A 26,187-nucleotide genomic window follows, 5' to 3' on the forward strand; every position below is an offset into this window, starting at 1 on the left:
AGTTTAATTCTCTGTCTATACCTCATAACCTTCTGTCAAGTGTAAATTTAATCACATATCTGCTGATCTACTCTCACAATAGGAGGTTTTCGAATGTATGCCATAGTAGAACCATTTAGGGTTCTCAAAAGAATCTTTCAGTGAACAGATCTTATACAGGACCATTTTTAGTGTGAACAACATCTGAATTATCTAAATAACATTTTTGTGCAATGGAAAGGTTCCATGGACGTTAAAGGTTCTTCATGAAAACTTAGATGCCAAAAAAAAGAACCTTTATTGTTAAGAGTGAATGCAACAGAAATCAGCTATCAACTAATTTGATCACATACCACCATCTTAGAAACAAAATCATTACATGTTACACGAGAGGGGTTTAGAACAGATGTAACGGCTCCACGGGATAGACCAGCAAAAAACACTAATCAGCAGTCTGTGAATGTGTTTAAGGATCCCTCCCCACGTTGTAAATCATCCCCACTTTCACATGCCCAAAAAAGAAAAAGAAAAAAGCCCCATGAGATCATTATCGTAACAGCCCCAGAAACGCATCTGGCGAGAGGGGATTTCACTAACCATAGTTCACTCCTGACAGAGAAAGACCTAGACTCCAGCTGTAGATCCGGAGAGGTGATGAAAACAGATGAAATCAGTTACCACTATGCAAGTGAAATAAAATTGACTACTGCTGACTCTTCTTAAGCAATTGTTTCATTCATTATACTCAGACAAATTCAAGTGTTACAGCAGCTAAACGAGAAGGAATGAGGAAAAAATGGAATGTAATTCACACAATATATGAAAATAGATCAATTGTCTAAAGTTTAAAACTGAAAATGACAATATACACTATAATAAAATAAATAATAATTAATACTTTTATTTTGCAAGAATGCATTAAATTGACAATAGTAATACATTTATAATAGGGCTGTCAAACGATTAATCGCGATTAATCGCATCCAAAATAAAAGTTTGTTTTTACATAATACATGTGTGTGTACGATGTATAATTATTTTCTATATATAAATACACACACATACATGTATATATTTAAGAAATATTTGCATGTATATACTGTGTATATATATTTATATAATATATAATTTATATTATATATAAATATTTTATATATAAATAACACAATTTCTTAAATATATATATTCATGTGTGTGTATTTATATATAGAAAATAATTATACTCCGTACACAGACATAAATTATGTAAACACAAACTTTTATTTTGGATGCGATTAATCGCGATTAATCGTTTGACAGCCCTAATTTATAATGTTACAAAACATTCCGTTTCAAATAATATAACTTTCTTTCTATCCTGAACATTATTTTATTACTGTTTCCACAAAAATATTAACACAACTGCACGACTGTTTTCAACATTGATAATAATAAGAAATGTTTCTTAATCACCAAATCAGCATATTAGAAAGATTTCTAAAGGATCATACCACACTAAATGCTAAGTTTTACAGAAATTTGTATTAATATTTCATAATATTACTGGTTTTACTGTATTTTTGCATCAACCTTTAACAGTACAGTAATTCAATAAGTGATAATTTAGGAAAAAGTCTAACAAAAGAGTCTGCAACCTAAGCTACTACATTAACATAAAGGTCAATAGGTTAAACAACACTGTAAAAAATATTCTTGGTTTAACTAAAACAATTAAGTAACCTGTTTGCCTTAAAATTTTAAGTTCATCAAAATTTAAAAATTGAGTTAATACAATGAAGGAAATTGGTTTAATCATCAGAAACTCAAAATATTATGTTATCTGAACCACATGAATTATCTAAGTTGATTTGACAAAAGAAAAAATGTTGTGATTACAAATCATGAAAAAAAAATGTACAGTGTAGGATGCAACATGCCATCATGAAAACATGAGTGAGTTTTTGGAGCTTCTCATCAGCTGTGTTTACATGGTCATTGATGATTCCTGAATGTACTGTTTACATGAATGTAATTTCAACATAATATTCTTCTAATTCAGATGCCGAAGAAGGCAATCACATGAGCACCATGTGGATGCTACAGGACCCTCCCAGGGGAACCTAACACTATAGATCCACAAGTACCTTCATTATCAATGATCCATGTCTGATATATTTGTTTAAGAGCTAATTAATGGACATAAATGACGGATCCTGACAAACAATCAGATTAATGAAGCATACTGTAAATACTGCACTCGCATAAACAATCGCATGAACGAGATTCTGACGGACTCGTAAGAGGGGGTTTCTGTCTGCCAGAATGAATCACTTCATTCTCACGCAACCTCAAAACTTCTCTACAATTGTGCTTCTCTTGATTCCAGACCATTCACAGGGGTATTGAACCGCGTTTGCTCGTAGAAAGAACCTAAACATTACCACATTGCTGTGATGAGGCTCTGTTTCTGCAATCACTGCCGAACCAGGGTCTTTGAACCTCTGAGCGTTAACCAGGCCAAAAAGAGGGGCTGAGGAAGAGCCCAAAGCCATAGTGGTGTTAGGCGTGAGACATTAAAGAGTAGATGGATATTTCACAGCTTTTTATAAGCTACAGCATAAACATGTCAAGCAATAACAGCCTGCCAAGCTAATGAAGTCTCCTCTCGCTAACAAGCAGGCAGCCAATGATGCTTCATCTTCTGAGATCATTAGCATATGTCAAAACATTCCTCGAACGGATCTCACATTATGAATTACTCAGCGAGGTGACACTATCAGGACTAAATACTGCTTTGGCGAGCTGCTATCTCAGCTATATGTTTGCACACTTGTTTGGCTTTCTTTGGGGAAAACAAAAATATTTTAAAGAATTTTTCTGCTGTTTATGTCCAAGTGGTTGATAAAGGTAGTGAGAAATTAATCCACACCATTTTAAAGTGACACAGTCACTTTAAAACACTGAACAATGTATGCAATGACTATATAAAAAGGATAGTTCTGTCATTAATTACTCACCCTCATGTCATTTCAAACCCGTAAGACCTTCGTTCATCTGCAGATCTTTTTTGATGAAATCTGAGAGCTTTCTGTCCCTCCATTGGCAGATACGCAACTGACACTTTGACGATCCAAAAAGTTCATAAAGAAATCATAAAACTAATCCATATGAATTGAACGGTTTATTTTCTGAAGAGACTCGACCGCTTGATTGATGTGCTTTTATTCACATATAAACACTGATCAGCGAACATAAACAGAAGCTCAACCGAACTTGCTTTATGCACAAGAACAAACCTATTGCGGTTGATGAGTGTTGGTGAATGTTTATATGTGAATAAAAGCCTAAATTCAATCTGTTCATCATATAAATCGATCGTGTCTCTTCAAAAAAAAAAATTGGACTGATCCGCTCATTTCAAATAGATTAGTTTTATGATCTCTTTATGACTGTTTTGAAGCGTCAAAGTGGTAGTTGCGTAGCTGTCAATGGAGGGACAGAAAGCTCTCAGATTTCATTAAAAATATCTTCATTTGGATTCTGAAGATGGATGAAAGTCTTACGGGTTTGGAACGAGATGAGGGTGAGTAATTAATGACAGAATTGTCCTTTTTGAGTGAACTATCCCTTTAAATATAATATAACCTTAAACTTTATGGTGTTTGGTTATGTGACGTGCAATAACCAATTGATGCAGTCTGTTCATGCACATAGAATTTACATTTTTGGGTGAACTATTCCTTTAACAGGCGCCCTGCTAAGAAGTTCATGTCCTTTTACACGAGAGGACAGAGTGGGTCTGCACCTCATCTGTGAAGAGTCCACTGACAGCAGCTTCCCGACAGCTAAAACAAGGCACAGGATGTATACATAACCATCCACATTACACATGACTTCCTCCCGTCCATGCGGTTGGTGCTGCTCTCCACAGGCGGTCTGCGCTTACCGCATCTTCACTTCAGACCCAGCTGGGATATCATTTACACAGCAGCATAAGACGCTAAACCATTAAAACTCATCACCTGCCTACAGCCATCCTCATTTAATTTCACCTCGCTATTCATTAAAAAGTGCTGTCTTTGGAGAAATCAGTGACTGCAGAACAATGCGAATCCTTTCAGCTTGGCAATAACTAAATCCTGAGGCGATGAACAATGAGGAGTAATGAGATCTGTCCTCAAATTAAACCAATAATATTCAAGCAAAATAGTAAGATGTTGAGATCTCATCCCTTTTTCACAAACAGACATGTTGGCGTGTTTGTTTTGGCCAGCTAAGCTGCTGACTAACCCTTTCCTAAATACTGAGCAAAGCGTGTTGTGCAAAGACTCCGCTCTGCTCCAAGCAGTGGGTGGCTGGCAACCAGAACTGTTACCAAGGCAACGCTGAGAGAGTCAGTCTCCATGGCAACAAATAACAGCATTAGGAAGACCTTCAAGAGAGAGGATGGAAACAAAAACCGCCGGCAGTAGTTTCTCCAGGGCTCCGAATGTCCCTCAGATGATCCACTTTGATGCTTTGCCTCTCCAAGGATAGATAAATATACTGTAGCAGCCATTGCTATTACACAAATCCTGTATATTAAATCAGGTTCGATTTCACAGTCCACAGGGCTTTGCGAACTGCCTGCATCTTATGGAAAGTGCATATCAGCCTAACAGAGTTGTGCGCCATTCAGAATTGTATTGAAAATGTCTTTTGAATTTCAATTCAGTTGAATTTGCATAACTGTGATTAAAGGAATTAAATTATAATTAAATTGAAGTATTTTAATTTATGATGGATGGATGGATGGATGGATACCATTATTTCCAGATAGATAGAATGCTAGACAGACAGACAAATAGATCAACCCTATGTCTATTACATATGACAACAAATTTTAATGTATCTGCTAATGTCACCCCTTGATATTAGCACTGAAAGTCAATGAAACCAATTTTTGTTTATGGTTCCTGTGCGCCCATTCATAAGGAACAGCACGACGCTGCCATTAAAAATGCACAGTTGCATTACTGCTAATTACCTCTGTGTTGCATTGGTCTGAAGCATTAATAACCTGCATGCGTTCACATACCTCATGAGAGTCCGACCTCTCAATTCACCCTGAAGGAGACTTATTTCTATAGAAGTGAAACCATCACTAACTGTTCTCGTATTATCTTATATAACTGATTATAATAGTGTAGAACTCTAAAAAAAAAAACGATTTACACTCTTGCTTTGATAAAATCTCAGGAGACAGGAAACAGAAGGGTCATTACCTGACACCTCCTTCTGGTAGCATTCATGAGCCAAACAGGTCATAGGTCACGGCTCCTGCTGACCCCAGGGCCAGTTTAATACGTGTTCCACTGAGAGAGACCCACTCTTTCCACGAGAAGGACTGTCTTTCCCGGCAGTCAAACTCCAAACCTCTGGGATGCACATGTCAATAACCACGGCCAGGAAACCAAGCAGAGCACGCAGCGGTGATTCTGGCAGAACAATGTCTTTAGCAGTGCAAATGTAAACGGGCTGGTTTTCAGACCTTTCAAAGGAATTTATGTTTTAAAGCTTTAAAACAGGATGTCCCACACAGAATAAGGTAGGATTGTTGGAAACACAAAAAATGGAGGGGTAATAAAAGGGTTTTGGCTCTGTTAGCTGGGATAGTATATCCAAAAATGAAAACTCTGTCATTATTTACTCACTCTCATGTTCTTCCAAAACCTGATTTTCTTTCTTCCGCAGAACACAAATAGGAAAATGATTGTGCTGATCTTTTTTTAGACAATTTTATATTTCAAATTGAGACGCAGGACATTGCTTCTGGTTGGTAATTATTTTCATGTTATGACCAAACATTTCTAAATGGCCAATATTAAAATTCTATAGTATTTTGTCGAAATAAGTTAAGAAATAAAACACTAAAGACAAAAATCAATGAAACAATCAATTTAGGCATCAAAAATTGTAAAGTATAAGAAATGTATATTAATTTTGTGATTTTGCTACAGATTACATTCATTAGTGATGACAAGAGTTATCTACATGTAAAATTAGGGGATATGAAAATGACAAATGTGTATATCTGCCCATATAAATTATTAATTTTTATATATAATATTTTATATATGAAGTTTCTTTGTCCCATGATATACTGCCCCTCTGCAGATTGTATTTGAAACGGTTCCCATGTGAACGCATAGCAAAGCTTCCCTCATCCAGCATCAAGTTGAAAATATATGAAGAAACATTGCAGACTTAAATCAAGTACATTCATAAGCAGACAGGAATGCAGATTATCTCTGAGGTAAACACAACTAATCTCATTGTGCTTCCACTTTTTTTACTTTCAGTCACTTCAGACGCATTTGTCTTTTCCAGGCCAGCTTTTTCACTCTTCAGAGAGCCACAAGGAACCAACTCTCTGGGAAATTTCATCTTCCAATCTTTAGTGGGGGTTTTAGATGTAATCCACAGAGACCTCACAGCAGCTCTGATTGGTTCAGCTCCTGCTTTCCACAGAAACCACACAATCAAAGTTATGTGTCAGGAGAAACTACGGACAATTTAGTTCGCAGTTCACAGAGGAAACACGCACACATACAAACATCCCAGCATATACTGATCCATTTGATCCCAAATCAAGTTCATTTCAAAGGCTTTCATCGGCATGGCCTGTCAGCAGCTGTTAAATATAGGACTTGGGAGAAGGCAAACACGTTTTTCTCAGGGCTTCTCTTTCCTCTGGTGTTTGGACTGACAGCTAGAGATGCTTCAAGAACATGTGCTTTGGATAGGCACAATAGAGCCCTGACACCACAACTAAAAAATACAAAGCCGATTCTATTTTCAAAACAGCAAGTTATGTGAGAAGAAAAACACAAGAGTGCAAAATAAGTCAGTCAAGAAGTTTTTTCTGTCACTTCTCATTATAAGTTATTCCAGTTCCAACATCAGGGGATTCCTCCAGAACAAATGTGAAAGCACCATAAAAGAATCATAAAAGTGATCCATATGTCTTGCGTACTATATTCCTTGTCTTCTGAAGTCATACAATAGCTTTTGGAAACATTAATACTCACGGTATTATGTAGCTTTTATTTAGCACATTCATCAGAATTACAGATATGTGAACAAATCATTATTTTATGCCGGATATTTTACATTTTTGCGTGAACTATCTCTTTAAGTTCTTAAGAAATTGAAGATGACAGAAACAGATTCCTAACTGATCATGGTCAGTGATTGTAATGGAGTTTAAAAGGGCCTTGAAGCTATATATACTGTGCTATGTATATATAAAAGAATCCGGAAAAAAATGATCACGGTTTCAACAAAATATATGGCAGTAATACCACACAACTGTTGTCAACATTTTAGTGAGCTGTTAACTAAAGAAATGGGCCAGAGTCAAACTCGGATTCATTAATGAATCATTCGGTTTGATTTGTGAATCAAATCAACAGGTTCATGGGGAAAAAAACGTTTAAAAACATTTTGAACATCAACATCAAGTTAACAATATAACTCTCAGTCTGTCAACTCACAATATACTATTGGAGAATTTAGTGCATAACTCATATAGGCACTACTTTTATGGTCTTTTTCTAATTTTAAATTTTTAAAAAATTCTCATCTTGTCTTCCACGGGAAAAACAGGTTGCAGATACAACATGAGGATGAGTTAGTAATAACTGAATTAATCTTTGGGTGAACTATTCATTTAATACACCGAATTAAACACAAAAGATGTGAGCAGTGCTCCATTAGTAAGTTTTGCAATCTCAAAATCAGCCCCTTCAAAGCTAAAAACATTTTCCAATGGAAGCTTGTGAAACTTGTTTTTAACTAACATTTGTGCACACCAAAACATGGTCTGAAGCTCCCTACAGAAAAATCAGTCACGATTCGCAGAAACCTCGAGCCACCTTGCGCTTGTGGCACGATTGAGAGTGGTCCGCCCCCGACAGATGAGGGGAGAGCGATCTCACGGGCCTGGCTCTTTAACAATACACACTTACAGAGCGGCAGCCCACACACTGCCGCCTACACATGGGCGTCACATCTCCCCACAAACCTCTGAAACCCCTTCTGGCCACTGTTTGGAGAAGAAAAGGAGTGTGGAATTCTGGGTAATGGCCGTGGTCACTATGTACCCCTCGGCTCCACCTACTTACCTGCACCTATTCACAACCCACACAGAGGACTCAACACACATTAACGTCTTTCAGCCCACACATTCACCTCCATCACACACACACACACACACACACACACACACACACACACACACACACACACACACTTGTCTTCAGCCCACACACAATCAACTAGTCGCTCAAGGAACGTCCTACGCCTGCCATCATTGGTCCTCAAGTGTCTTGCAGTCTCTCGGATGTCTGTCACACAACACAGTAAAAAGCATTCCTTCATAAAAGAGAGAAGAGATATTTCCAAATCTTTTTCTTCTTCTTGCCTTTGAGAAACAATCACTATTGTGAGCATAATGACACTTCATGAGTGGTGTTAAGTGTGTTAGAAGTTTAAAACTGTTTCTTTATCTAATTATACAAGCCACATTTTTGAAGGTACATTGCTACTTGTTGGTAACAATGTGAACGAGTTGCAGTTAAAATGATGTATGTGTATATACTATACTATATATAGAGTCTTAATGCATTCAAATAATAACACTGAAATGAAACTTTACAACAACTAAATTTTATGACAACAAATTAACTTAAATGTAAAATATGAGAACTGAGCATGCACAATTATATCCAATATTGCTTAATTAAATGAAAAAATAACCAATATGGTCCAGATATACTGTGCATGATGCATCCCATGTGATTAGTTTGACTGAAGCATTTACTGAAGCCAATAAACACAAACGCATACCACATTTTTTGTATGGATCAATTAGTGCTGTAAAAAATGAGCTGCACATTTCTGCTTTTACAGCCTCCAGGATGTTCCATTGACTTATATTTTAAGATCATTACTAAACAGCAGCTGTTTTTGTTTGCTCTTACAAATAGTTTTAGACAAATTGCTTTTAAAAAATAACCATAATACCAGAAGGCACTGTTGAAATTTAATCAGGGAATTGTTACTCAGAAGCACAGGAATCTTCACCGTGTCATACAGCAATAAAACTAAGTTTCGTAAAATCGAGTGCTTGCTGCCACATAAAAGCAAGTAGACAGCCATTTGGCTATGTCTCATACTGCACGATTTAAACTCAATAGTAGATCTATATAACCACAAGTCATGGATTTCAACCATGTACGGTAGCTGTTGCCCTCTCTGAACTTGGTATTATAAATTTATTTTATTGTATCATTAATTTTTCTACACCAAAATAGGCCTCAAAGTGCTCTTTATTTAAAGCATCCAAAGATCCAGACATCTGACGTTAGCTTCTTCTTCCAGCACTAGTACGACAACATCCATAAAGTGCCAATTTGTGGTGACTTTATTTGCCAAAACAACAGGAGATCGCATTTCTTCTGAGACTCACTATTTTCTTGAGGTCTACTTGCTTTTTTACTGGCTAATGTTGTTGATCCTATTAATGAAGAATACAAGCTTTATTTTAATGGGAAGTCACTTACAAGTTGTAGGGGAGTGTTGGAACAACATTACCAGCCCTAAATGCAGATGAACTAGCGTTAAATGGATAGTTCACCCAAATATGTTGTCATTATTTACTCGCCCTAAAGTTGTTCCAAACCTGTACGAGTTTCTTTCTTCTGTTGAACACACAAGAAGATATTTTAAAGAATGTTGGTAACCAGACAGTTGACGGTAGCCATTAGCCCCTTTCACACAGCAATCCCGGTAAATTACCGTAAAATTACCAGAATGACTTTACTTGTAAATACACAAGTATGCTGTTCACACAAGCAACAGCGTTCTTTTTACTGGTAAGAGACCATTCACAAACCTGCTGCAAAATACCGATAAATTCTGTGATGTCAGTAATCGGAAATTATCTTTAATAAATAAACGCAGCGCCGTTGTCTTCATCTGCCCGCATTTTTTTTTGACGTCTGAGTGGCAGACATAAGGGATGATCAAACATAACGCGCTTTTGCTCTTTAAAACACGAGACGCGCATAATAGTATCCAACTGCAGAGCCACAACGCTGATGAATGGAAAAGAAGGCTGGGTCTCGAGCACGACACTTTGAAAAAGCTGCGAGACTTCACGCAACAGTCAAAGATGAACATCTAGCGCATATGTAAATAGAAAAACTATTAAAAAGCTTACTGTAAACTTTATGATTGGCCCAAAGCAGACTTCTTATGTCAGCACATTCTGACTTCGTACCTATGTACGTGCTAACATTCTATGGCTAATACCGGTAATCTTGATTCCATGTTCACACAGAGCACATTACCAGTAATTTACTGGTAATGGTACAACTTCCCTTACTGGTAAATTGCCAGAACCAATTTACCGGTATTTTTGAAAAGGTCCTGTTCACGCATGATCTCTTACTGGTAATGTACTGGTAATTTACCAGTAAAGACTGTATGAATGGAAGTCAGTGGCTCCCGTCAACTGTCTGGTTACCAAACATTCTTTAAAATATCTTCTTTTGTGTTCAACACCAGAAAGAAACTCATACAGGTTTGGAACAACATGAAGGTGAGTAAACGCTGATAAAAGTTTCATTTTTGGGTGAACTATCACTTTAATAGGAAAACCAGTGCAGCAAGGCAAATATCGCAATCATGTCAGCAAAACGAAACGTGGCGGTTATTAGAATCAAAGTCTCTGGATTACAAACGAGTGATTCCTCAGTGGGTCACAACTGTCAGATGTACTACGCCTTAACCCCATTTCACTAAAGTAGCAAGGTTTCCCCAGTGCCTTGTGGATGCCAGTGGCCAATCTAGCACTTGAACCCAAAGTCTTCTGCGATCTAAAAGGACTGCAGTGCCGGGCCCTCAACGGCTTACTTCCACATGGTCACATCTTTGTAGAGGCTCCTTTGTGTGATCCACAGTCTTCATTTCTCCTCAGTCACATGGCTACTGTTTCCATGGTGGTGGTTGCCATGGTGACGCATACATTTAGACCAGTAGAGGTTTGCGCCATTAACCAATGGCACTAATGCTTATATGCTAAAGGGCTTCATTAAAAGAAGAAACTGTTTTATGTTCATTCAAATTCCATTTAAAGTTTTGTGCTTTTCATGCCTCACAGCTATTGAGACCATTTCAGTGCGCCGCTAAAAGATCTGACCAGGAGAACGGAAAGAATGTGTTCTCACAACAATGGATGGTGATAATTAACAAACACAAAAAACTGGACAAGGTCATTAAAGCACAAACAAAATGAAAATTGTTAAACAGGAAGGAATCTTCAATCGACCGAATGATTAGTGAAATTAAGTACAAAAGCAACACAGCAATGTTATCAGACAAGCTTCATTCAGAAAGCACACAGCTTTATCAGCTCTTATCAATGCCAATAGAGGAGATCACAGAATACTGGGATTAATTTAGTATGCACAGACACACACAAACATCCAACATTAAGCCAAGAATGTTATTATTATATATTTCATTTGGTAGTTTGATTTTCAATCCCCTCAAACCCTTCAACGCATATCTCAGGTCTTTAGTGACCCAGGACGTCACTCACTACCCTCCTCCTTGTTCATTTTTTAAAGTTAGACATCAACCTTCTTAGTATTCCTCAATCAATGTATTATAAAATTAATTATAAAAGAATGCCTGTAAAAATTGTATAGGGTCGCTAACGACCCGAGGTGTGTCACAGTGTAAGTACTTTTTTTCTGCACAACAATAATTTAATATTTGATGACTAAATAAGTGCAATTCACCTGTGAATGAAGTACAATACACAATGATGAAGTGATGTTTCACTCATAGTTACAGCAGGCAAAAAACAAAAGAATGAAGTATCATCAGAAAAGCTTGAAATGGCTCTGCGATTTACTGCAGAGCAAATAATGAACGCAATCAAATATTAGTGTCACTGTCACTTGATGGTGGATCTGTCAGCGATCAAAATATTGATTTTGAAAATGTTGAAAATTATAGTTTATGTTTATAAATGAAGAGTTTATAACATAGAATATGTTTGAGATGGCAAATATGAGGCAGATGCTGAATGTACTGGGAAACGAGCTCTGATGAGGACAGTGATGATGTTATAAAACATCTGCTCAAACTGAACCCTTCCAAGCTCCAAAAGGTAAAAAATTATGCTTTATGCTTATGCTTCTTCTGTACTCTAACATCAGGAGAGTTTTGTATTATCGCGATAGGTAGGATCCATCCATGTTAGATGCATATTTTTTTTCCAGGATTCATTGATAAATAGAAGGGAGAGCATTTATTTGAAATAAATCTTTTGTAACATTATAAATGTCTTTTGATTAATCTAATGCATCCTTGCTGAATAAAATGATTACTTCTTTTAAAAACAAACAATCTTTCTGACCCCAAACTTCTGAACAGTAGTGTAGATCTACAGTATGATTGCTTGAGTATGTAGGTTTGCTAGAGTAACGAGTGCACATTAAAGATTGTATTACTTGGCCAAGTAGTCGCATCTGCGTTTGTGTCCTTGCATTTACTGTAGTATGTTTCTGGCCTTGGCATCGACTGGAGTGACTGCTCTGTTGGAGGCCTTGCATGTAAGCTCCTTCCCTTTGAGGCTAAGCTACAGCAGCCAGATAAAGCTGTCTGAAGTCCAGACTCTGACAGGCTTAGCTTCTGCCTCACCCTGCTCCTCTGCTAGCTCATACTGCTCCATAAAACACCAGCATCAACTGCAAGAATGAGTTCAAAGAAGGGGGAGGAATATGGTATAGTTCACATTTTCTTAACACTCAGAATAAATGAATACTTCTATTCAGCAAGGATGCATTTAATTGATCAAAAGTGACAGTAAAGGCTTTTACATTATCACAAAACTTTTCTATTTCAAATGAATGCTGTTCTTTTGAACTTTCTATTCATCAAACAATGGGTTTCCACAAAATATTAAGCAGCGCAACTGTTTTCTACATTGATAATAATAGGGAATGCTTCTTCAGCAGCAAATTAGTATATAAGAATGATTTCTGAAGGATCATGTGACACTGAAGACTGCAGTAATGATGCTGAAAATCCATCACAGAAATAAATTACATTTTAAAATTGATTAAAATAGAAAACTGTACTTTATATTATAATTATATTTTACAATTTTAATTACTGTTTTTAATGTATACTGTATGACACATTTATTTTAAAATCTTATTGGTAATTTCAAAGTGGGAAATACTTTGGCTTGCCAAAATTAACTAAATATCAAATAAAAATTAAATAATAAATTAAAATTAATTAAATAAATAAATAAAAATACTTTAAAAATGTGTTCAATTAATACTATTATTCAATAAGACTTGATCTACTGTCATTGGGATAAAGAATTTGATATGTTTCCATTAAAAATATGTCCTTTTACAGTTAATATAAAATGTCACATAATATTAAGTGTAGTGTCAGTTCTGGCAGGTTACATTAGTCTAGCTCTCAGCTGATCCACGTCTACCTATAGGAATACGACGCCTATCACTGTATGCATATATAAGCTCCGCTATCTCAGCTATCGCATTTCTCAGGAGCTAATTCCCTTCTCCATCCCCAGCTCCTCCTCTCGTCAGTCAGGATTTGGCCTTCTGATTCCCCCTGAATAAATTCTCGAATCATGTTGAACTTTAAAATCTTGAATTAATGATATCTGCAACACATTCATGTTGGTTCTGTTCTGTTTTCCCTAAGTGGGGTTATTGCTGCTCTCCCTGCTCTTATCCGACTGGTTCTTGCCCAGAACAGAACCATACCGCCAATCCAAACTGTATGCTAATTGTCAATCATATTTAACGATAGTGGTCCTGACAGAAATGATATTTTCAAGGATAAGCATAGAAAAATAGTTTAATTTGTGAAGTAATTTTCAACTCTTGTTTGATAAGATAAATTTTCCTTACTTAAATGTCAACCACCCAAGTCTGTTTTCTAGGATGATAGTTATTTAATTTATTCCGAAGGTGACTCCTGAAGTCTTTAGAAAAGTGTTTGCTGGAGAAGATCCTGTTCTGGGACACACACACACACACACACACACACACACACACACACACGTAAGGCTTTGGCAGTGAAAGGGATCATTGAGGCCACAGTTATGCAGGGAGGGGAGTGTCTGTTCATGGATTAGCTGTACGTCACCACCAGAGTTACGTAAATCTGTGCCATAACTGTTCCATGTTGCCTGTCCGTAACAGACAGAAACATCCAGAGCTCCATCTCTTCAAAGAGCCTCATTCTGCCACTCCACAGCCCATAGCAAAGTCAATAAACACCATCACAAAGAACAACCCAAGGGTCAGCTCACTGAAACTTCAGAAACCAATATGAGTATCTGACTCACCTAACTCTCATCTTTCACCTGTAGTGACAGTCCAGCCACACATCCAACAGTATATGAAGAGGTCTGTTTGACAGTAAATGGTGTTAAAAGTATGTAACATCTTCAAAGGAAGCTGTGAAAAATGCCACAGTGTATTTTATGAGATGTAATAGCATATAGCCTATATAAAAGATATAAGAAAAAAGACCAACCAAATTTCAACCAGGAGCAAAGGTAAAATGTTTAATTACGGCACCACAATCTTGCCTCAAACTCATTATATTCTTATTTGGACCACACCCACACACACAAAAAGAATTTTAGGTAAATATTTAGAGCATAATTTAAAATATAATGAAAGTGGATAGGGACTTGGGCTGTCAAACTCCATAAAAAGTAGCATAAAAGTATAAAGTGGTCCATATGATTCAAGTGGCATATTCAAAACTCCTAAAGACATAAAATAGAGTGATGTTCATGAAAGAAGTAACATGAACAAATCTTTCTTTTGAATCAATTTTTTTTTTGTTCACAAGAACTGAATGATTCATTTTTGAATCGTTTTGATTTGATTCTTGAGTTGGAAGATTATCTGTGATTAACCCCTTTTGCAAAAGAAAGAATGAATGAATGAATGAATGAATGAATGAACGTTAACAGAATGTTAGATGCTTTAGATGTCCCTGTGAGTGTATTGAAAATCTTAAACCTGAACTTTAATCCATGAACACTGCCTGTCACTCTATTTTCATATTGATAAAACTGTAAATCGTGCACTTTAAAACACATTCATGATCACTGTCACACCAGACAAGCTCCCATTCACTCACTACAGTTGCCCAACTCAATACATCATTGAACCGTGTGAAACCTGCACACACACACACACACACACACACACACACACACACACACACACACACACACACACACACACACACACACACACACACACACACACACACACACACACACACACACACACACACACACACACACACACACACACACACACACACACACACACACACACACACACACACACACACACACACACACACACACACACACACACACACACACACACACACACACACACACACACACATTTATCTTTCAGGCAGATGAGCTTACAGAGAACATCTGCCTTTATGACTATAAAACATTTATCATGCCCAAACTGAAACTTATATCCTACGCTGCAAAGAAATGCATGTTCTCCTTCAGAGGTCAGACAAATACTGGACGTGAAAGACCATTATTTGTTAACGCTGCCCTTTAGCCCAGGGGAAATGATAGGGGTATAGATCAGATGGGGTGATGGTTCTCCTGCTGATAACAGGCCTCCTCCACATCAGCTGCCTGCAGTGCAGGTTCAAGGTAGAGGAAGACGCCGGTCCTTTGTTCTGCCCCAAGCCTATGGGGGGAGGGTTATGGAGCAAGAAGAGCCCATGGGCAGCTCAAAGTCAAACAGTGGCAGACAGATTAGACCACTAGACAGCTTAGGGCAATCCGTAATGACAAACATCTAACTTGAGACACTCCCAGCAAAGCAGACATGTTTCAATCCAGCACACAAGGTTATACAATAACAACAATATATAACAATAATAACATCAATAACAACAAGCAGAAGAAGAAGAATTATTATTCATGCAAATATCTACACTATTTTTATAAATTATGCTTTATTAATATAAATAATATATTCTAAAGAAATAAATATATAATTTCAATGCATTTCAATATAACTGTTAATTAAATATTTTCTATTAGTCAACCAATTTGAGCTGGTATGGATGCTGAATTGTTGTTGAAATAATAATAATAATAATAATAATAATAATAATATATTATTGTATTCAGATAACAATTCACATACTAAATATATTTTTTATTAGTCAAGCAATTTTAATAATGCATATTATTATTATTAGCTGAACATCCATGTATACCTGAGTGTGATTAATACAAATAAATATCAAACAATTCACAAAATCTATTCCTGGGCGATTCATTTCCTTATGAAAAAATGCCAAACATGTCGGCTGATGTAACACTCATTCTGCATTTGTGGAATGCGCATTATCTAGTGTTAGATGCATGCGGTAATTGGGTGTAGAGGCGACCTGCTTTTCGGGAGCCCACAGGGAGAACAGTGAGATCATTGTTTTGGGGTCCACAGCACTGCAGCTCACTTTCCAGAACAGTTCCCCAGTGAGAGCCCATTGCTACACTCTGAACACATTTGCACAGTCCAAATAAACTTCCTGCTCTCACACACTGACCGTACCTGTTCGAAATTCATGTAAATGAATCTGGTACCAAAGGTCAAACCTGTCAAAGACACAATACCTTTGTTTAACCTGGGAGAGCCATGTCCTATACCAAATGGCAAAGAACATTGAATACATTTCCCTTACATCAGTTCAAACAGTATAGTAGGAAGAGCCTTGATTTTAATCTTATTTGTAGCAAGCAATTAAGGCATATTAACTTCAGTCCCCATGATTTCAGTAAATTCAAGCCGTGCTAATGCAAGGTAAAAACCACATGCTGGTTTCTGCACTCAGTGCAAAGCCAATACCACAACTTAACAAGTAGTGGCTAGCTTACAGGAATACGCCAATTACAAACTGACTGCAAAAAAAAAAAAATATGGTTTTCAGTTGTTTCTTGTGAATGAACTATAATAATCTGACATGAATTGCAAACAGAAATGAACTTCCAGAATTTATAACTCCCCCACCTGCACGTGACGTCATTAACAAACAAAGAACATCTACCTTTCAATGCATTCATTAAGGTAATTTATCATGGATCACAAACTCTTTAGTTAACTTTAAAGTCCGCATGAAAATCTAAATCTACTTTGTTAGCAAACATTACTAGTCTTGTGGTAAACAATTAATATGTGCAAGTTAATCCAAAGAGGAAAAAAAGTTTGTCTTTGTAATCCCAGCTTTGACATCTTGGAAAGCACATACTTAACCGTCAGACAATACTGAAGTAAAGTCGGTTGCGACTTCCAGTTCACACAGACTTTGAGGCTATTTATTCTATAGCTATATCTAATAATATAAATGTAATTATTAAAAAAAAATAAAGCAGTTCAAATGTTGACATTTTACTAAAATGCGATTATATCTAGTTTATACTCTTTATTATGTACATAAATGGACCAAGGTGAACATATTTAGACCTAACCCTGTTTTGTTTTCACACAGTTGAATATAACTTTCAAAAAAGTCTAGTACAAATGTTACTGCCACTGGTCAACAGCAGCTGTCACAGTTGCTAGGCGACAAGAACAATCCTCTGTAGGCTAGTGCGTCCCATTTTACAACACTCGGTCCGACCATAGCAGCCTTTGAAGGCCAAGTCCTTCGAAGGATGCAGCCTCTGAATGGGTACACAGCTTATTTGAAAGCCGACTGATATAGGAGCTGTTTCCCGACATAAAATCTAGTATCACCGTAAACCATGGCAAACCTACAGTAGAACAAATTCCTCCGTGTTCAACAGTAGCTTCGTAACGCACTCAGGATGTCAGGACTTGAGCGATACATGTCCGCCTGACTCAGGGAATGTTTTAGACCCTACAGCCTCATTGATCCAGCGAGCATGAGGTGATGAGAAGGTGGCTGGGGTTAATGCCTCGCCTCTCTACCATTTCATTAGAGATACTTTATGCATATGCCTGCGTCTTCAGAGCGTTTGCAGCCAAAGGAAATCAATGGCCACAACATCATACTATGGAAAGACCGAGCATATCAGTCTCTCTTCTGAACAACACAGCTAGTACTTTTCACATATTTCACAGACAAAAAACGCTTGGAAGCGGAGTAGTGCTCCAATACACAAACATCCTTTTGCGTTGTTCAACATAGGTAAAACCAGTGCACAACCACCACTCCGCTATGACAGGCTGTCATACAAAGGTGCTCTTTGAGTCTGGATAAGCAGAAAACGGCAAGACAAGGACAAAGACCATTCTCTTTAAAATGTTAATATAATCATAACACTCACTGTAGGCGAAGCAATTGTTTGCACAAAGGTTGTAATAATGTAATTGGGATCCCTTTGTTCGCATGGTACATGTCTCGTTTTGTATGCACAATGTACCCCCATAACCCCAACATTACAGCCTCAAGGACGACTTCATCTACACACACACACACACACACACACAAAAGTGTTCCTTAAACTCACATGGATATAATTTAGTATTACCTTAATATAATCAATGAAAAAAAATCAATAGGTTGGGTGAAAAATGACTCACTAAGTAGCACATACAGTATTGTAAAAAAGGAGCTAGAAAAATCCTGAGGATAATCACACTTAATTATTCATTTTCCTGCAGGTTTAATAAAGCAAAAACCCCTGAAACCTGCTAATCGATGGTATGCTTTTGTTGAAGCTACCAGCCTCCATTATATCATTTTTTTTTAAATAATCATGTTCAACAGCAGAATTCCAGGAGAAAAACTACACGCTTCTACAAAGAAATCTCCACAAATCAGACAATCAAAACAAGCAAATTGCTCCAAAAGAACTCTTTAGTGCCGCCCACTCCCATGAAGCACTGCGAATGACATAATCAAGTCAGTCTTCCTGCACTATCAAACTACTTGAATAATTTTATGTATTTTGCAATGAACATAAATGTATTGTTTTTCTACATAAATATCTTTAAATCAATAGTTTTTATTTTGATTGTCAGTCGCAAAGCTTCATGGGATTGTAGTTCTTTCCCTCATTAAAGCAAATAAGTACACAGTCTTGTGAAAAATGACTAAGTAGCACATACTATTCTAGTCCATGTGTCATCCACAGAAATTCCTTTTAAAGAAAATAGAAAAATTATGAGGTTAATAAAACTTAATTGTATCAATCAATTACATTTTTATAGATACACTATGTACTGTAACTTTAGGCCATCTAGCAGTTAAAAAGCAAAACTGCATGCATTTTGAGGAAGAACATTGTTTTGGTTGTGTTTCAGCTCTGCATGACTGTGCTGCATGAATATGGTTATCCTACTGATCATAAAACATTCACAACAAGGCTTAAGAGATATAACCAGTTTAGATGGAAAGGATCTTAGGCTGAGTAGCTGAAGACATAACTGTAGTTATACCCATTAATAGACGGTACTTCCTTGAAAATAAATTCCAGCACAGCTCTACAACCAAAAGACACAAATCATCACACAATAGACAATATTTTACAATGAACTCTGTTAGAGAGCTACATATGCCAATTTATCTGTTCAATAAAATACCTTACTCACCTGTTAAGTAATAAAATGCCATCTCTGCATCGCTTTTATAACATTTCAAATTCCTCAGTTCTCGCCGTCTCCAAAAAGCCAAACCAATCTTGATTCCCGTTTTATTACAAGCTTTGTCGCATTATAATTTTTCCAGCAGACTCTCCTCTGTTCGCGTTTGTTTTAAAACAGGTGTCAACCTTTCTCGCTCGTTGTGACAACTAACCTATGTCACTCCCGCATGCGTCAAAGTAGCCGGAGCAACTTTGCTCTATTTACGGATATGACCAGACACGCACGGACGATTGACGCAAGTACGCAATTTCGCGTGAAAAGGATGCTGCTCGGTCTAAAATATAAACACTTAAAATAACTTTCCATAGTGAATTAGGGTAAGATAAAAACACACAAATAGTTACATAGTGCTACCCTGGTAATCCAGAGTTCTCGCGAGAGCACAAGTTGAATTTGCTCAGCGAGTTACTCTGGTGTCGAGTAATGATGCTCATTAAATATGCCCCTCGATCTGAGCTGCACCAATCACATCGGGTTATCTGATATAGGCGGGGCAGAGGCGAGCTAAACAGATGACGACAGCGCTGTGACGTCAAAGTCATTAGTAAACATTGCAAGATGGCTATGGATGAACACCAGTTGTTTGAACGGCTTTGGCCGCTACAATGAACGAGTTAAACTTGGCTTTTTATCTAAAACAGGAACAGAAGACGCCGCTCGAATCGTTCCTTTGCAAGAATGACGTTTTTGCTGTTTTGCCAACCGGATACGCTAAGAGTATAATCTACCAGTTAGCTCCGGTGGTAGCTAAGCGTATGGGGTTTATTGTTGTGATTGGTCATAGTGTTATCCAATTGCGTGCAGTGAGATTTTCAAATGCATGCTTGGTGCCGCCCCTCGAGCTGGCCGATTTTCATTAGCCAATGCCAGACCATTAATCTTTCAGATTTAGGTCTGGATTTCCAGGCTAACATAGTACACCCCTAGTGAAAAATAAATATACTGAAATGTATTTGAAATACATTTACTTTGTGCCAAGTATACTACAAATACATTTACATACAGTATTTATGTACTTAATATAAATACCCTGCAATTGTACTTTCGGCGTACTAAATTGGTATACTTAAAGTCGGCTAAATTGGAACAACTAATTTTGTACTTAATGCATTTTAGTTATCCCGAAATCGGAGGTCCAACTAAAGATATACTTAAGTATATTTGATTGTGCAAAAGTGGAACTATTGCAAGTATACTTTAGGTACACTTTAAATATCTTGCATTTAAAGACTGATATTATACAGAGATCATACTATTCTTACTAATAGTGATATTAAAACACTTTTTAGGTTTAATATTAAGAAATGTGCATTGTGCAATAAAGAAGTACTCCAAATAAAGTTAAATTATAATATTTATATCAGTTAGTCTCAAGTGATATGTCAGTAAATATGTTAATGGTTTTGTAATATACTTAGTATGAAATAAATGTATAATAAAATACCTTCTTAAAGGCATAGTTCACTCAAAAATGATGTCATTGATTATCTAAATATTTTACTTACCCTTACAGAACAAAGTTATTTTGAAAAAATGTTCCAAACTATATAGCCAAATGTTGTTTGGTAAATTTGTCAAAATAACTCTTATTTTGACAAGAAAAGAAAAAAAGATTTATTTTAAAATGTTTGTGCACAAAAGAAAGAAAGTCATAGAGGTTTAGTACGACACAAGGTTGAGCATGTGATGAAAAAGATGACCAACCAGTGTCCCTACAATGAAATGACTTAATAAACATACTAACTAGCATCTTAATCATAAAAATGTCCATGTGAAGCTTATGTTTAAGGGTAGGCCTATGTACAGAAACCATCATTAGCTCAGTATAATGGAAAGTCCCCAGGATACGCATGTGTGAATGCAGGAGTCCAACTTTTTGTCTTCTTTTAAACATCTGTTGTATTTGATGAAGAGGGCAGTCTGCTAACAGATGGTCATAGCTCATGACCCGTGGTGCGGACTCTGCCGGGTTTAGACACACTAATACTCCGCATGCCAATGGATGTTATAAAATAAATGGCACATACATGTAGGGACATAGGGACTGCGCAGATATATCAGTCATCCAGTGCAGGGCGCTGCATTAAACCTCACAGCTCTCTTTTCATGAATAAGCGTGAGCCGGCAGACTGCCAATGCAGGAATGCACCACGTCTTATCAGAAACAGCATCATCATCACTGATGGAGTCTTGTAAATAGCCTCAAGGCGATGGTTTGCGAGACATGAACTCATTCGGATCTTTTTCAGCATAACCTTTCATGGTAGGTGTTTAAAGATGGGAAAACATACTGATCAAATGTAACCATAACCATCTACCAAATATCTACATTTCAGCAGGGACATATCAAAATCAGTACTGATAAAAAACTAAGAGGTGCAGAATAACTCAGAGGTGCTTAATACTGGGTAGCTGTGGTTTCAGCACCATCTCTGCTGGACTGCGACAAAACCAAATCATGTCATGGACCAGGTCTCCTCCTTTTCATATGTAGATCAGATTAGTTGTGTTATAATACACAACCTTAAAGACAAAACATATGACTATGACTATTAAAATGAAAACCATTGGATTTCAGCACAAAGAAGCATTTTTAAACAGATACAAATGAAGAATTTAAGCACTCGCACATCAAATCAAAGTTCGCACGCATTCTCAAAAGTTAAGCATTGTATCTAATAGAAATAAGGAGTGTTATTCCATTAATCTGAAGCACAGTATCAGCAACATCGCAGTGAATGGAACAATGCGTCCTTTCTCAAGCAATAGATTATCTGTCCCATTAACATCTTCAAAAGCACGGATTAGAGGAATTGAAATAGCAGCGTGTCAGAGAACTTCAGAGAATATGCAGGTGTATATATGCAAATCATGCTGACCGTTTTAACTCGATATTATGGCTTTATATAAATAATGAAATATAGTGGTTTACCTGTTCGGTGTGTTGCGTCCGCTGCAGGCTTCCTCTCGGAGCGCTGTGTGAACGCCGGTGCTGGTGAAGAGCCGCTCACACTTCAGCACGCCCACTGCCACTAAACCCCGCCCACTACTGAATAATTACCGTAAATCACAGGGTGAACGCGCACATACAGCTATAACTATATTTATATTATTATATTTAAAAGGAATTAATACTTTTATTCAGCAAGGATGGAGTAAATGTATCAAAAGTGACAGTAAAAACATTTAAATTATTACAAAAAGTATATTTCTATTTTGAAAAATACATTTTCGATTCATTAAAAAAATCCAGATTTATTTTTTTAAGGTTTCCAAAAAAAACTGTTTTCAAAATTTATGATAATAAGAAATGTTTCTTGAGCAGCAAATCAGCATTAGAATGATTTCTGAAGGGTCATGGTCGGGAGTAATGATGCTGAAAATTCAGCTTCGCCATCACAGAAATAAATTACACTTTACACTAGAATTGAAATTGAAAACAGTTATTTTACATTGTAATAATATTTCACAATATTAGACATTCCACAGAAGAAGAAAAATGCTTTGGTTTGGAAAGACATGAGAGTAAATTAATGAATGTTTTTCTTCTAAACTTAATGTGTGACCTTAAATTGGACATACAAGTAAACCAGTGGGTTTCAAAGCATGTAACACAGCCTTTTTTAGCTAAGAATCAGGCAACAGACTCTCATACTTACTCTAACCACATTCATCTCAGAGCGGAAATTAGGAACCTGTAAATCCTGAATGATCCCAGAGAGGCCAGTTAAAACAAACTGACATGTTTATACCAATGAAAGTTTTAGTTGATAGTCACAATGGGTTTTCTTTTCCAACTTGGTAAACAAACGCCGCCCTGCAAACCTCAGATGCTTGCCAATTAAAAAGATATGGTTTGAGTCATGTTGTCATAGAGACAAAAATGTAGTGGAGACAAAGTGAGAGAGACTGACTTTTCTTAAATTAGAAAAGCTGAATGAAGGCCCAGTGCACACTCAAGAGCACTTATCACTATGGAGACAGCCCTTCCAAGGGGTGAGATTTGGGCGTGCATTAGTACTTGATTCAGGAGAGTTAGTGTATCATGTCTGTCATGATGTCTCTTACAGCAGTCAGGGGTCCGTTTTTTTTTTAGTCAGATTTCAAACACTACTACCCAGAATGTGACAAAATGCACAACCTATCTAACATGTAGAGGCAACATTTTTTATCATTTATCGAATATTTTATATTTTCATATTATTCAATTCAGTTCAATTCAATCCAATCAGGCACACCTTAATGACTATTTAAAATCACAATATGCTTTGTGTTAAAAAAATATCCTCATAAAGACCATTTTTTCTTCGTGCGAAGACCATTGTACCTTTTGTGTAATGGAAAAGTTCCATGTATGTTAAAGGGGTCCTATTATACACTTTTGCGAAGTCTTGATTTTGTTTTTGGGGTGTACTGGAATATGTTTTCATGCTTGATTGTTCAAAAATGCATTATTTCTCACATATTTTACATTATTACAGCACCTCACTCCCCAGTCTGCAAGTATAGGTCTCTCCAGGACGGTAACAGGAGTTACCAGATCAGTGGGCGAGGTCATAAAAAGAGGGGCGTTTTCAACCGCGTTACCTAATTTACCCACGTCACAGTGTGGGTAGGGTTTAGGGGTGGTGTCGGGTTAAGGGCATCATTTTCATTGCATGATTTATAAACACCCACCAGTTTGAAAACACCCACACATTTAGAAACGCCCACTTTTGTTCCAGGACCCCATACTGGCTCGAACACACTGATTTCAATGAAGTCCCTCCTTCTGAAATACGAAAGCGAATAGCATGTGTTCGGGAAATATGCACCTCCATAACTCCATAACTGCAAGTTCTTCTCTATTGTAAATATTACGAATGGCGTCATTTTCAAACCAATTCGAGCCTGATTCAGACCCTGACAATGTTAAAGAACAAGAGGATCATGCAGAACGGATTTCATGCACAGACATTGCAGGCACGGATTTCACAGGATGTTTCAGAGTGGTATGTTTTTTGTAATTTACTTTTACTTTATAGATACGATGTTATCCACCATTTAATCATGATATTTGTAGGAAAACTAGGTAATACAAACAGTAATCGATCACAAAACCATGTTCAATTCTCCTAAGGAGCAGTGAAACGTCTTACAAAAGCGAGAGCTTACAAAAGCAAAAGTAAACAAGCTGTTCTCCATAAAATGTGCAGAGCACAGATAAACGTTTTTATAATGTTCAGGAACAGTGTTTAAAATCAATTTTAGCTTCTCTCGTCAGCCTTAGGAAGGTCAAACAAATGAGTTTTGGAAATGGTATGGAAAAAAACAGGGTCTCTGACTAGCACAACACTGTCTTCTCTAATGCATCAACCAGTCCCATTTTTTGTGTATTCCGTGGGCGGGATTATCTAAATGAGTACCATTGTGACTTCATGAGATCCAGAAAAATATCCGGTTGTTCTTGGAAAGTGGATCCTGTTAAATAAAATATCTCACCTTTGGAGTGGACTTGCAACCTTGCAGATCTTTTTTATGCTCAAATAGAAACATTACTAACTAAAGTTGAAAAAGTGAAAAAGCATAACAGGACCCCTTTAAGAGCGCACTGACTGCACCAACGTCCTTGTAAAACTCCCCCTGCTGGCAGAAGTAAATCACTGATCCTCTCTCACTGGAGCTATAAATAATGATCTCCATTCTCAGAGTTCACAACAAAAGAGTCTTATCGAGCTTTCAAAACAGCACAGATCAATACCGTGGCTATGCGTCACACAGACTATATTCACCTATTCTGCAGAAAAGAGAAAAACAGAAAAAAAACAGTGTTCTGACAGTAGCAGGGAGAGGGAGATTTCTGATGCTCTGTTCCAAAGCCTAGTGAACAGTCTACCAGCATGTTAAGCCACCAGAGGCTTTTCCAAAATATCAATGTATCATTGGTATCCAATGTGGTGTAGTAGAGAATCCTAAAAATGCTCTGCACCAAGCATAGTGATGAAATAAATCCAAGATAGTGGAGGAGGCAAGAAAAATGTAGAATATTTAATTAAAAACTGAAGAACGATTGCTAAAATAATTCAAATTCTTAAAAAAAAATGTAATTTTTTTTTTTTTAGGATGCTGTCTAAAAGAGCCTGTAAGTGTTAGCTAATGTTGTGTTCAGACTTCTAAGAAGTGAACGTCAGTAAGAAGAAAAGCAAGTCAGATAATATCTCATAGACAGGCTCAGATGAAGGCTGTAACCTTGACCCCTACTTACAGCCAATTAGCCTTTCCCCAGTGAGTGTGTAGATGTGTGTGGGCTGCTTGTGAGATGGCCTAATCAGCTTACTGCTCAAAGAGATCAAAGACTACACACACACACACAAGCGCAGGGACACACACACAGACCAAGGATCAATGCAATAGGATTTTGAGCTGTCAAAGTTTTCAACTAGTTTTCAGTGATCTGTTAAAAAGTTACTGT

At 37.0% G+C, this 26,187-nt stretch overlaps 1 protein-coding gene across 5 annotated transcripts in view; it reads right to left on the reverse strand.

The window, feature by feature from the left end:
• map2 (microtubule-associated protein 2) overlaps window positions 1-22,743 on the reverse strand; it is a 116,673-nt gene extending 93,930 nt beyond the window's left edge. For all 5 annotated transcript variants that reach the window (XM_081369396.1, XM_081369395.1, XM_081369394.1 and 2 more), the window contains exon 1: window positions 22,669-22,743. The gene's annotated coding sequence lies outside the window, so the exon portion shown is untranslated. The remainder of the gene's footprint in view (window positions 1-22,668) is intronic.
• Window positions 22,744-26,187: the final 3,444 nt, after the last annotated feature.

Source organism: Scardinius erythrophthalmus (genome assembly GCF_964197995.2).
Source record: "Scardinius erythrophthalmus genome assembly, chromosome: 6".
In the NCBI taxonomy this organism is placed as follows: domain Eukaryota; kingdom Metazoa; phylum Chordata; class Actinopteri; order Cypriniformes; family Leuciscidae; genus Scardinius; species Scardinius erythrophthalmus.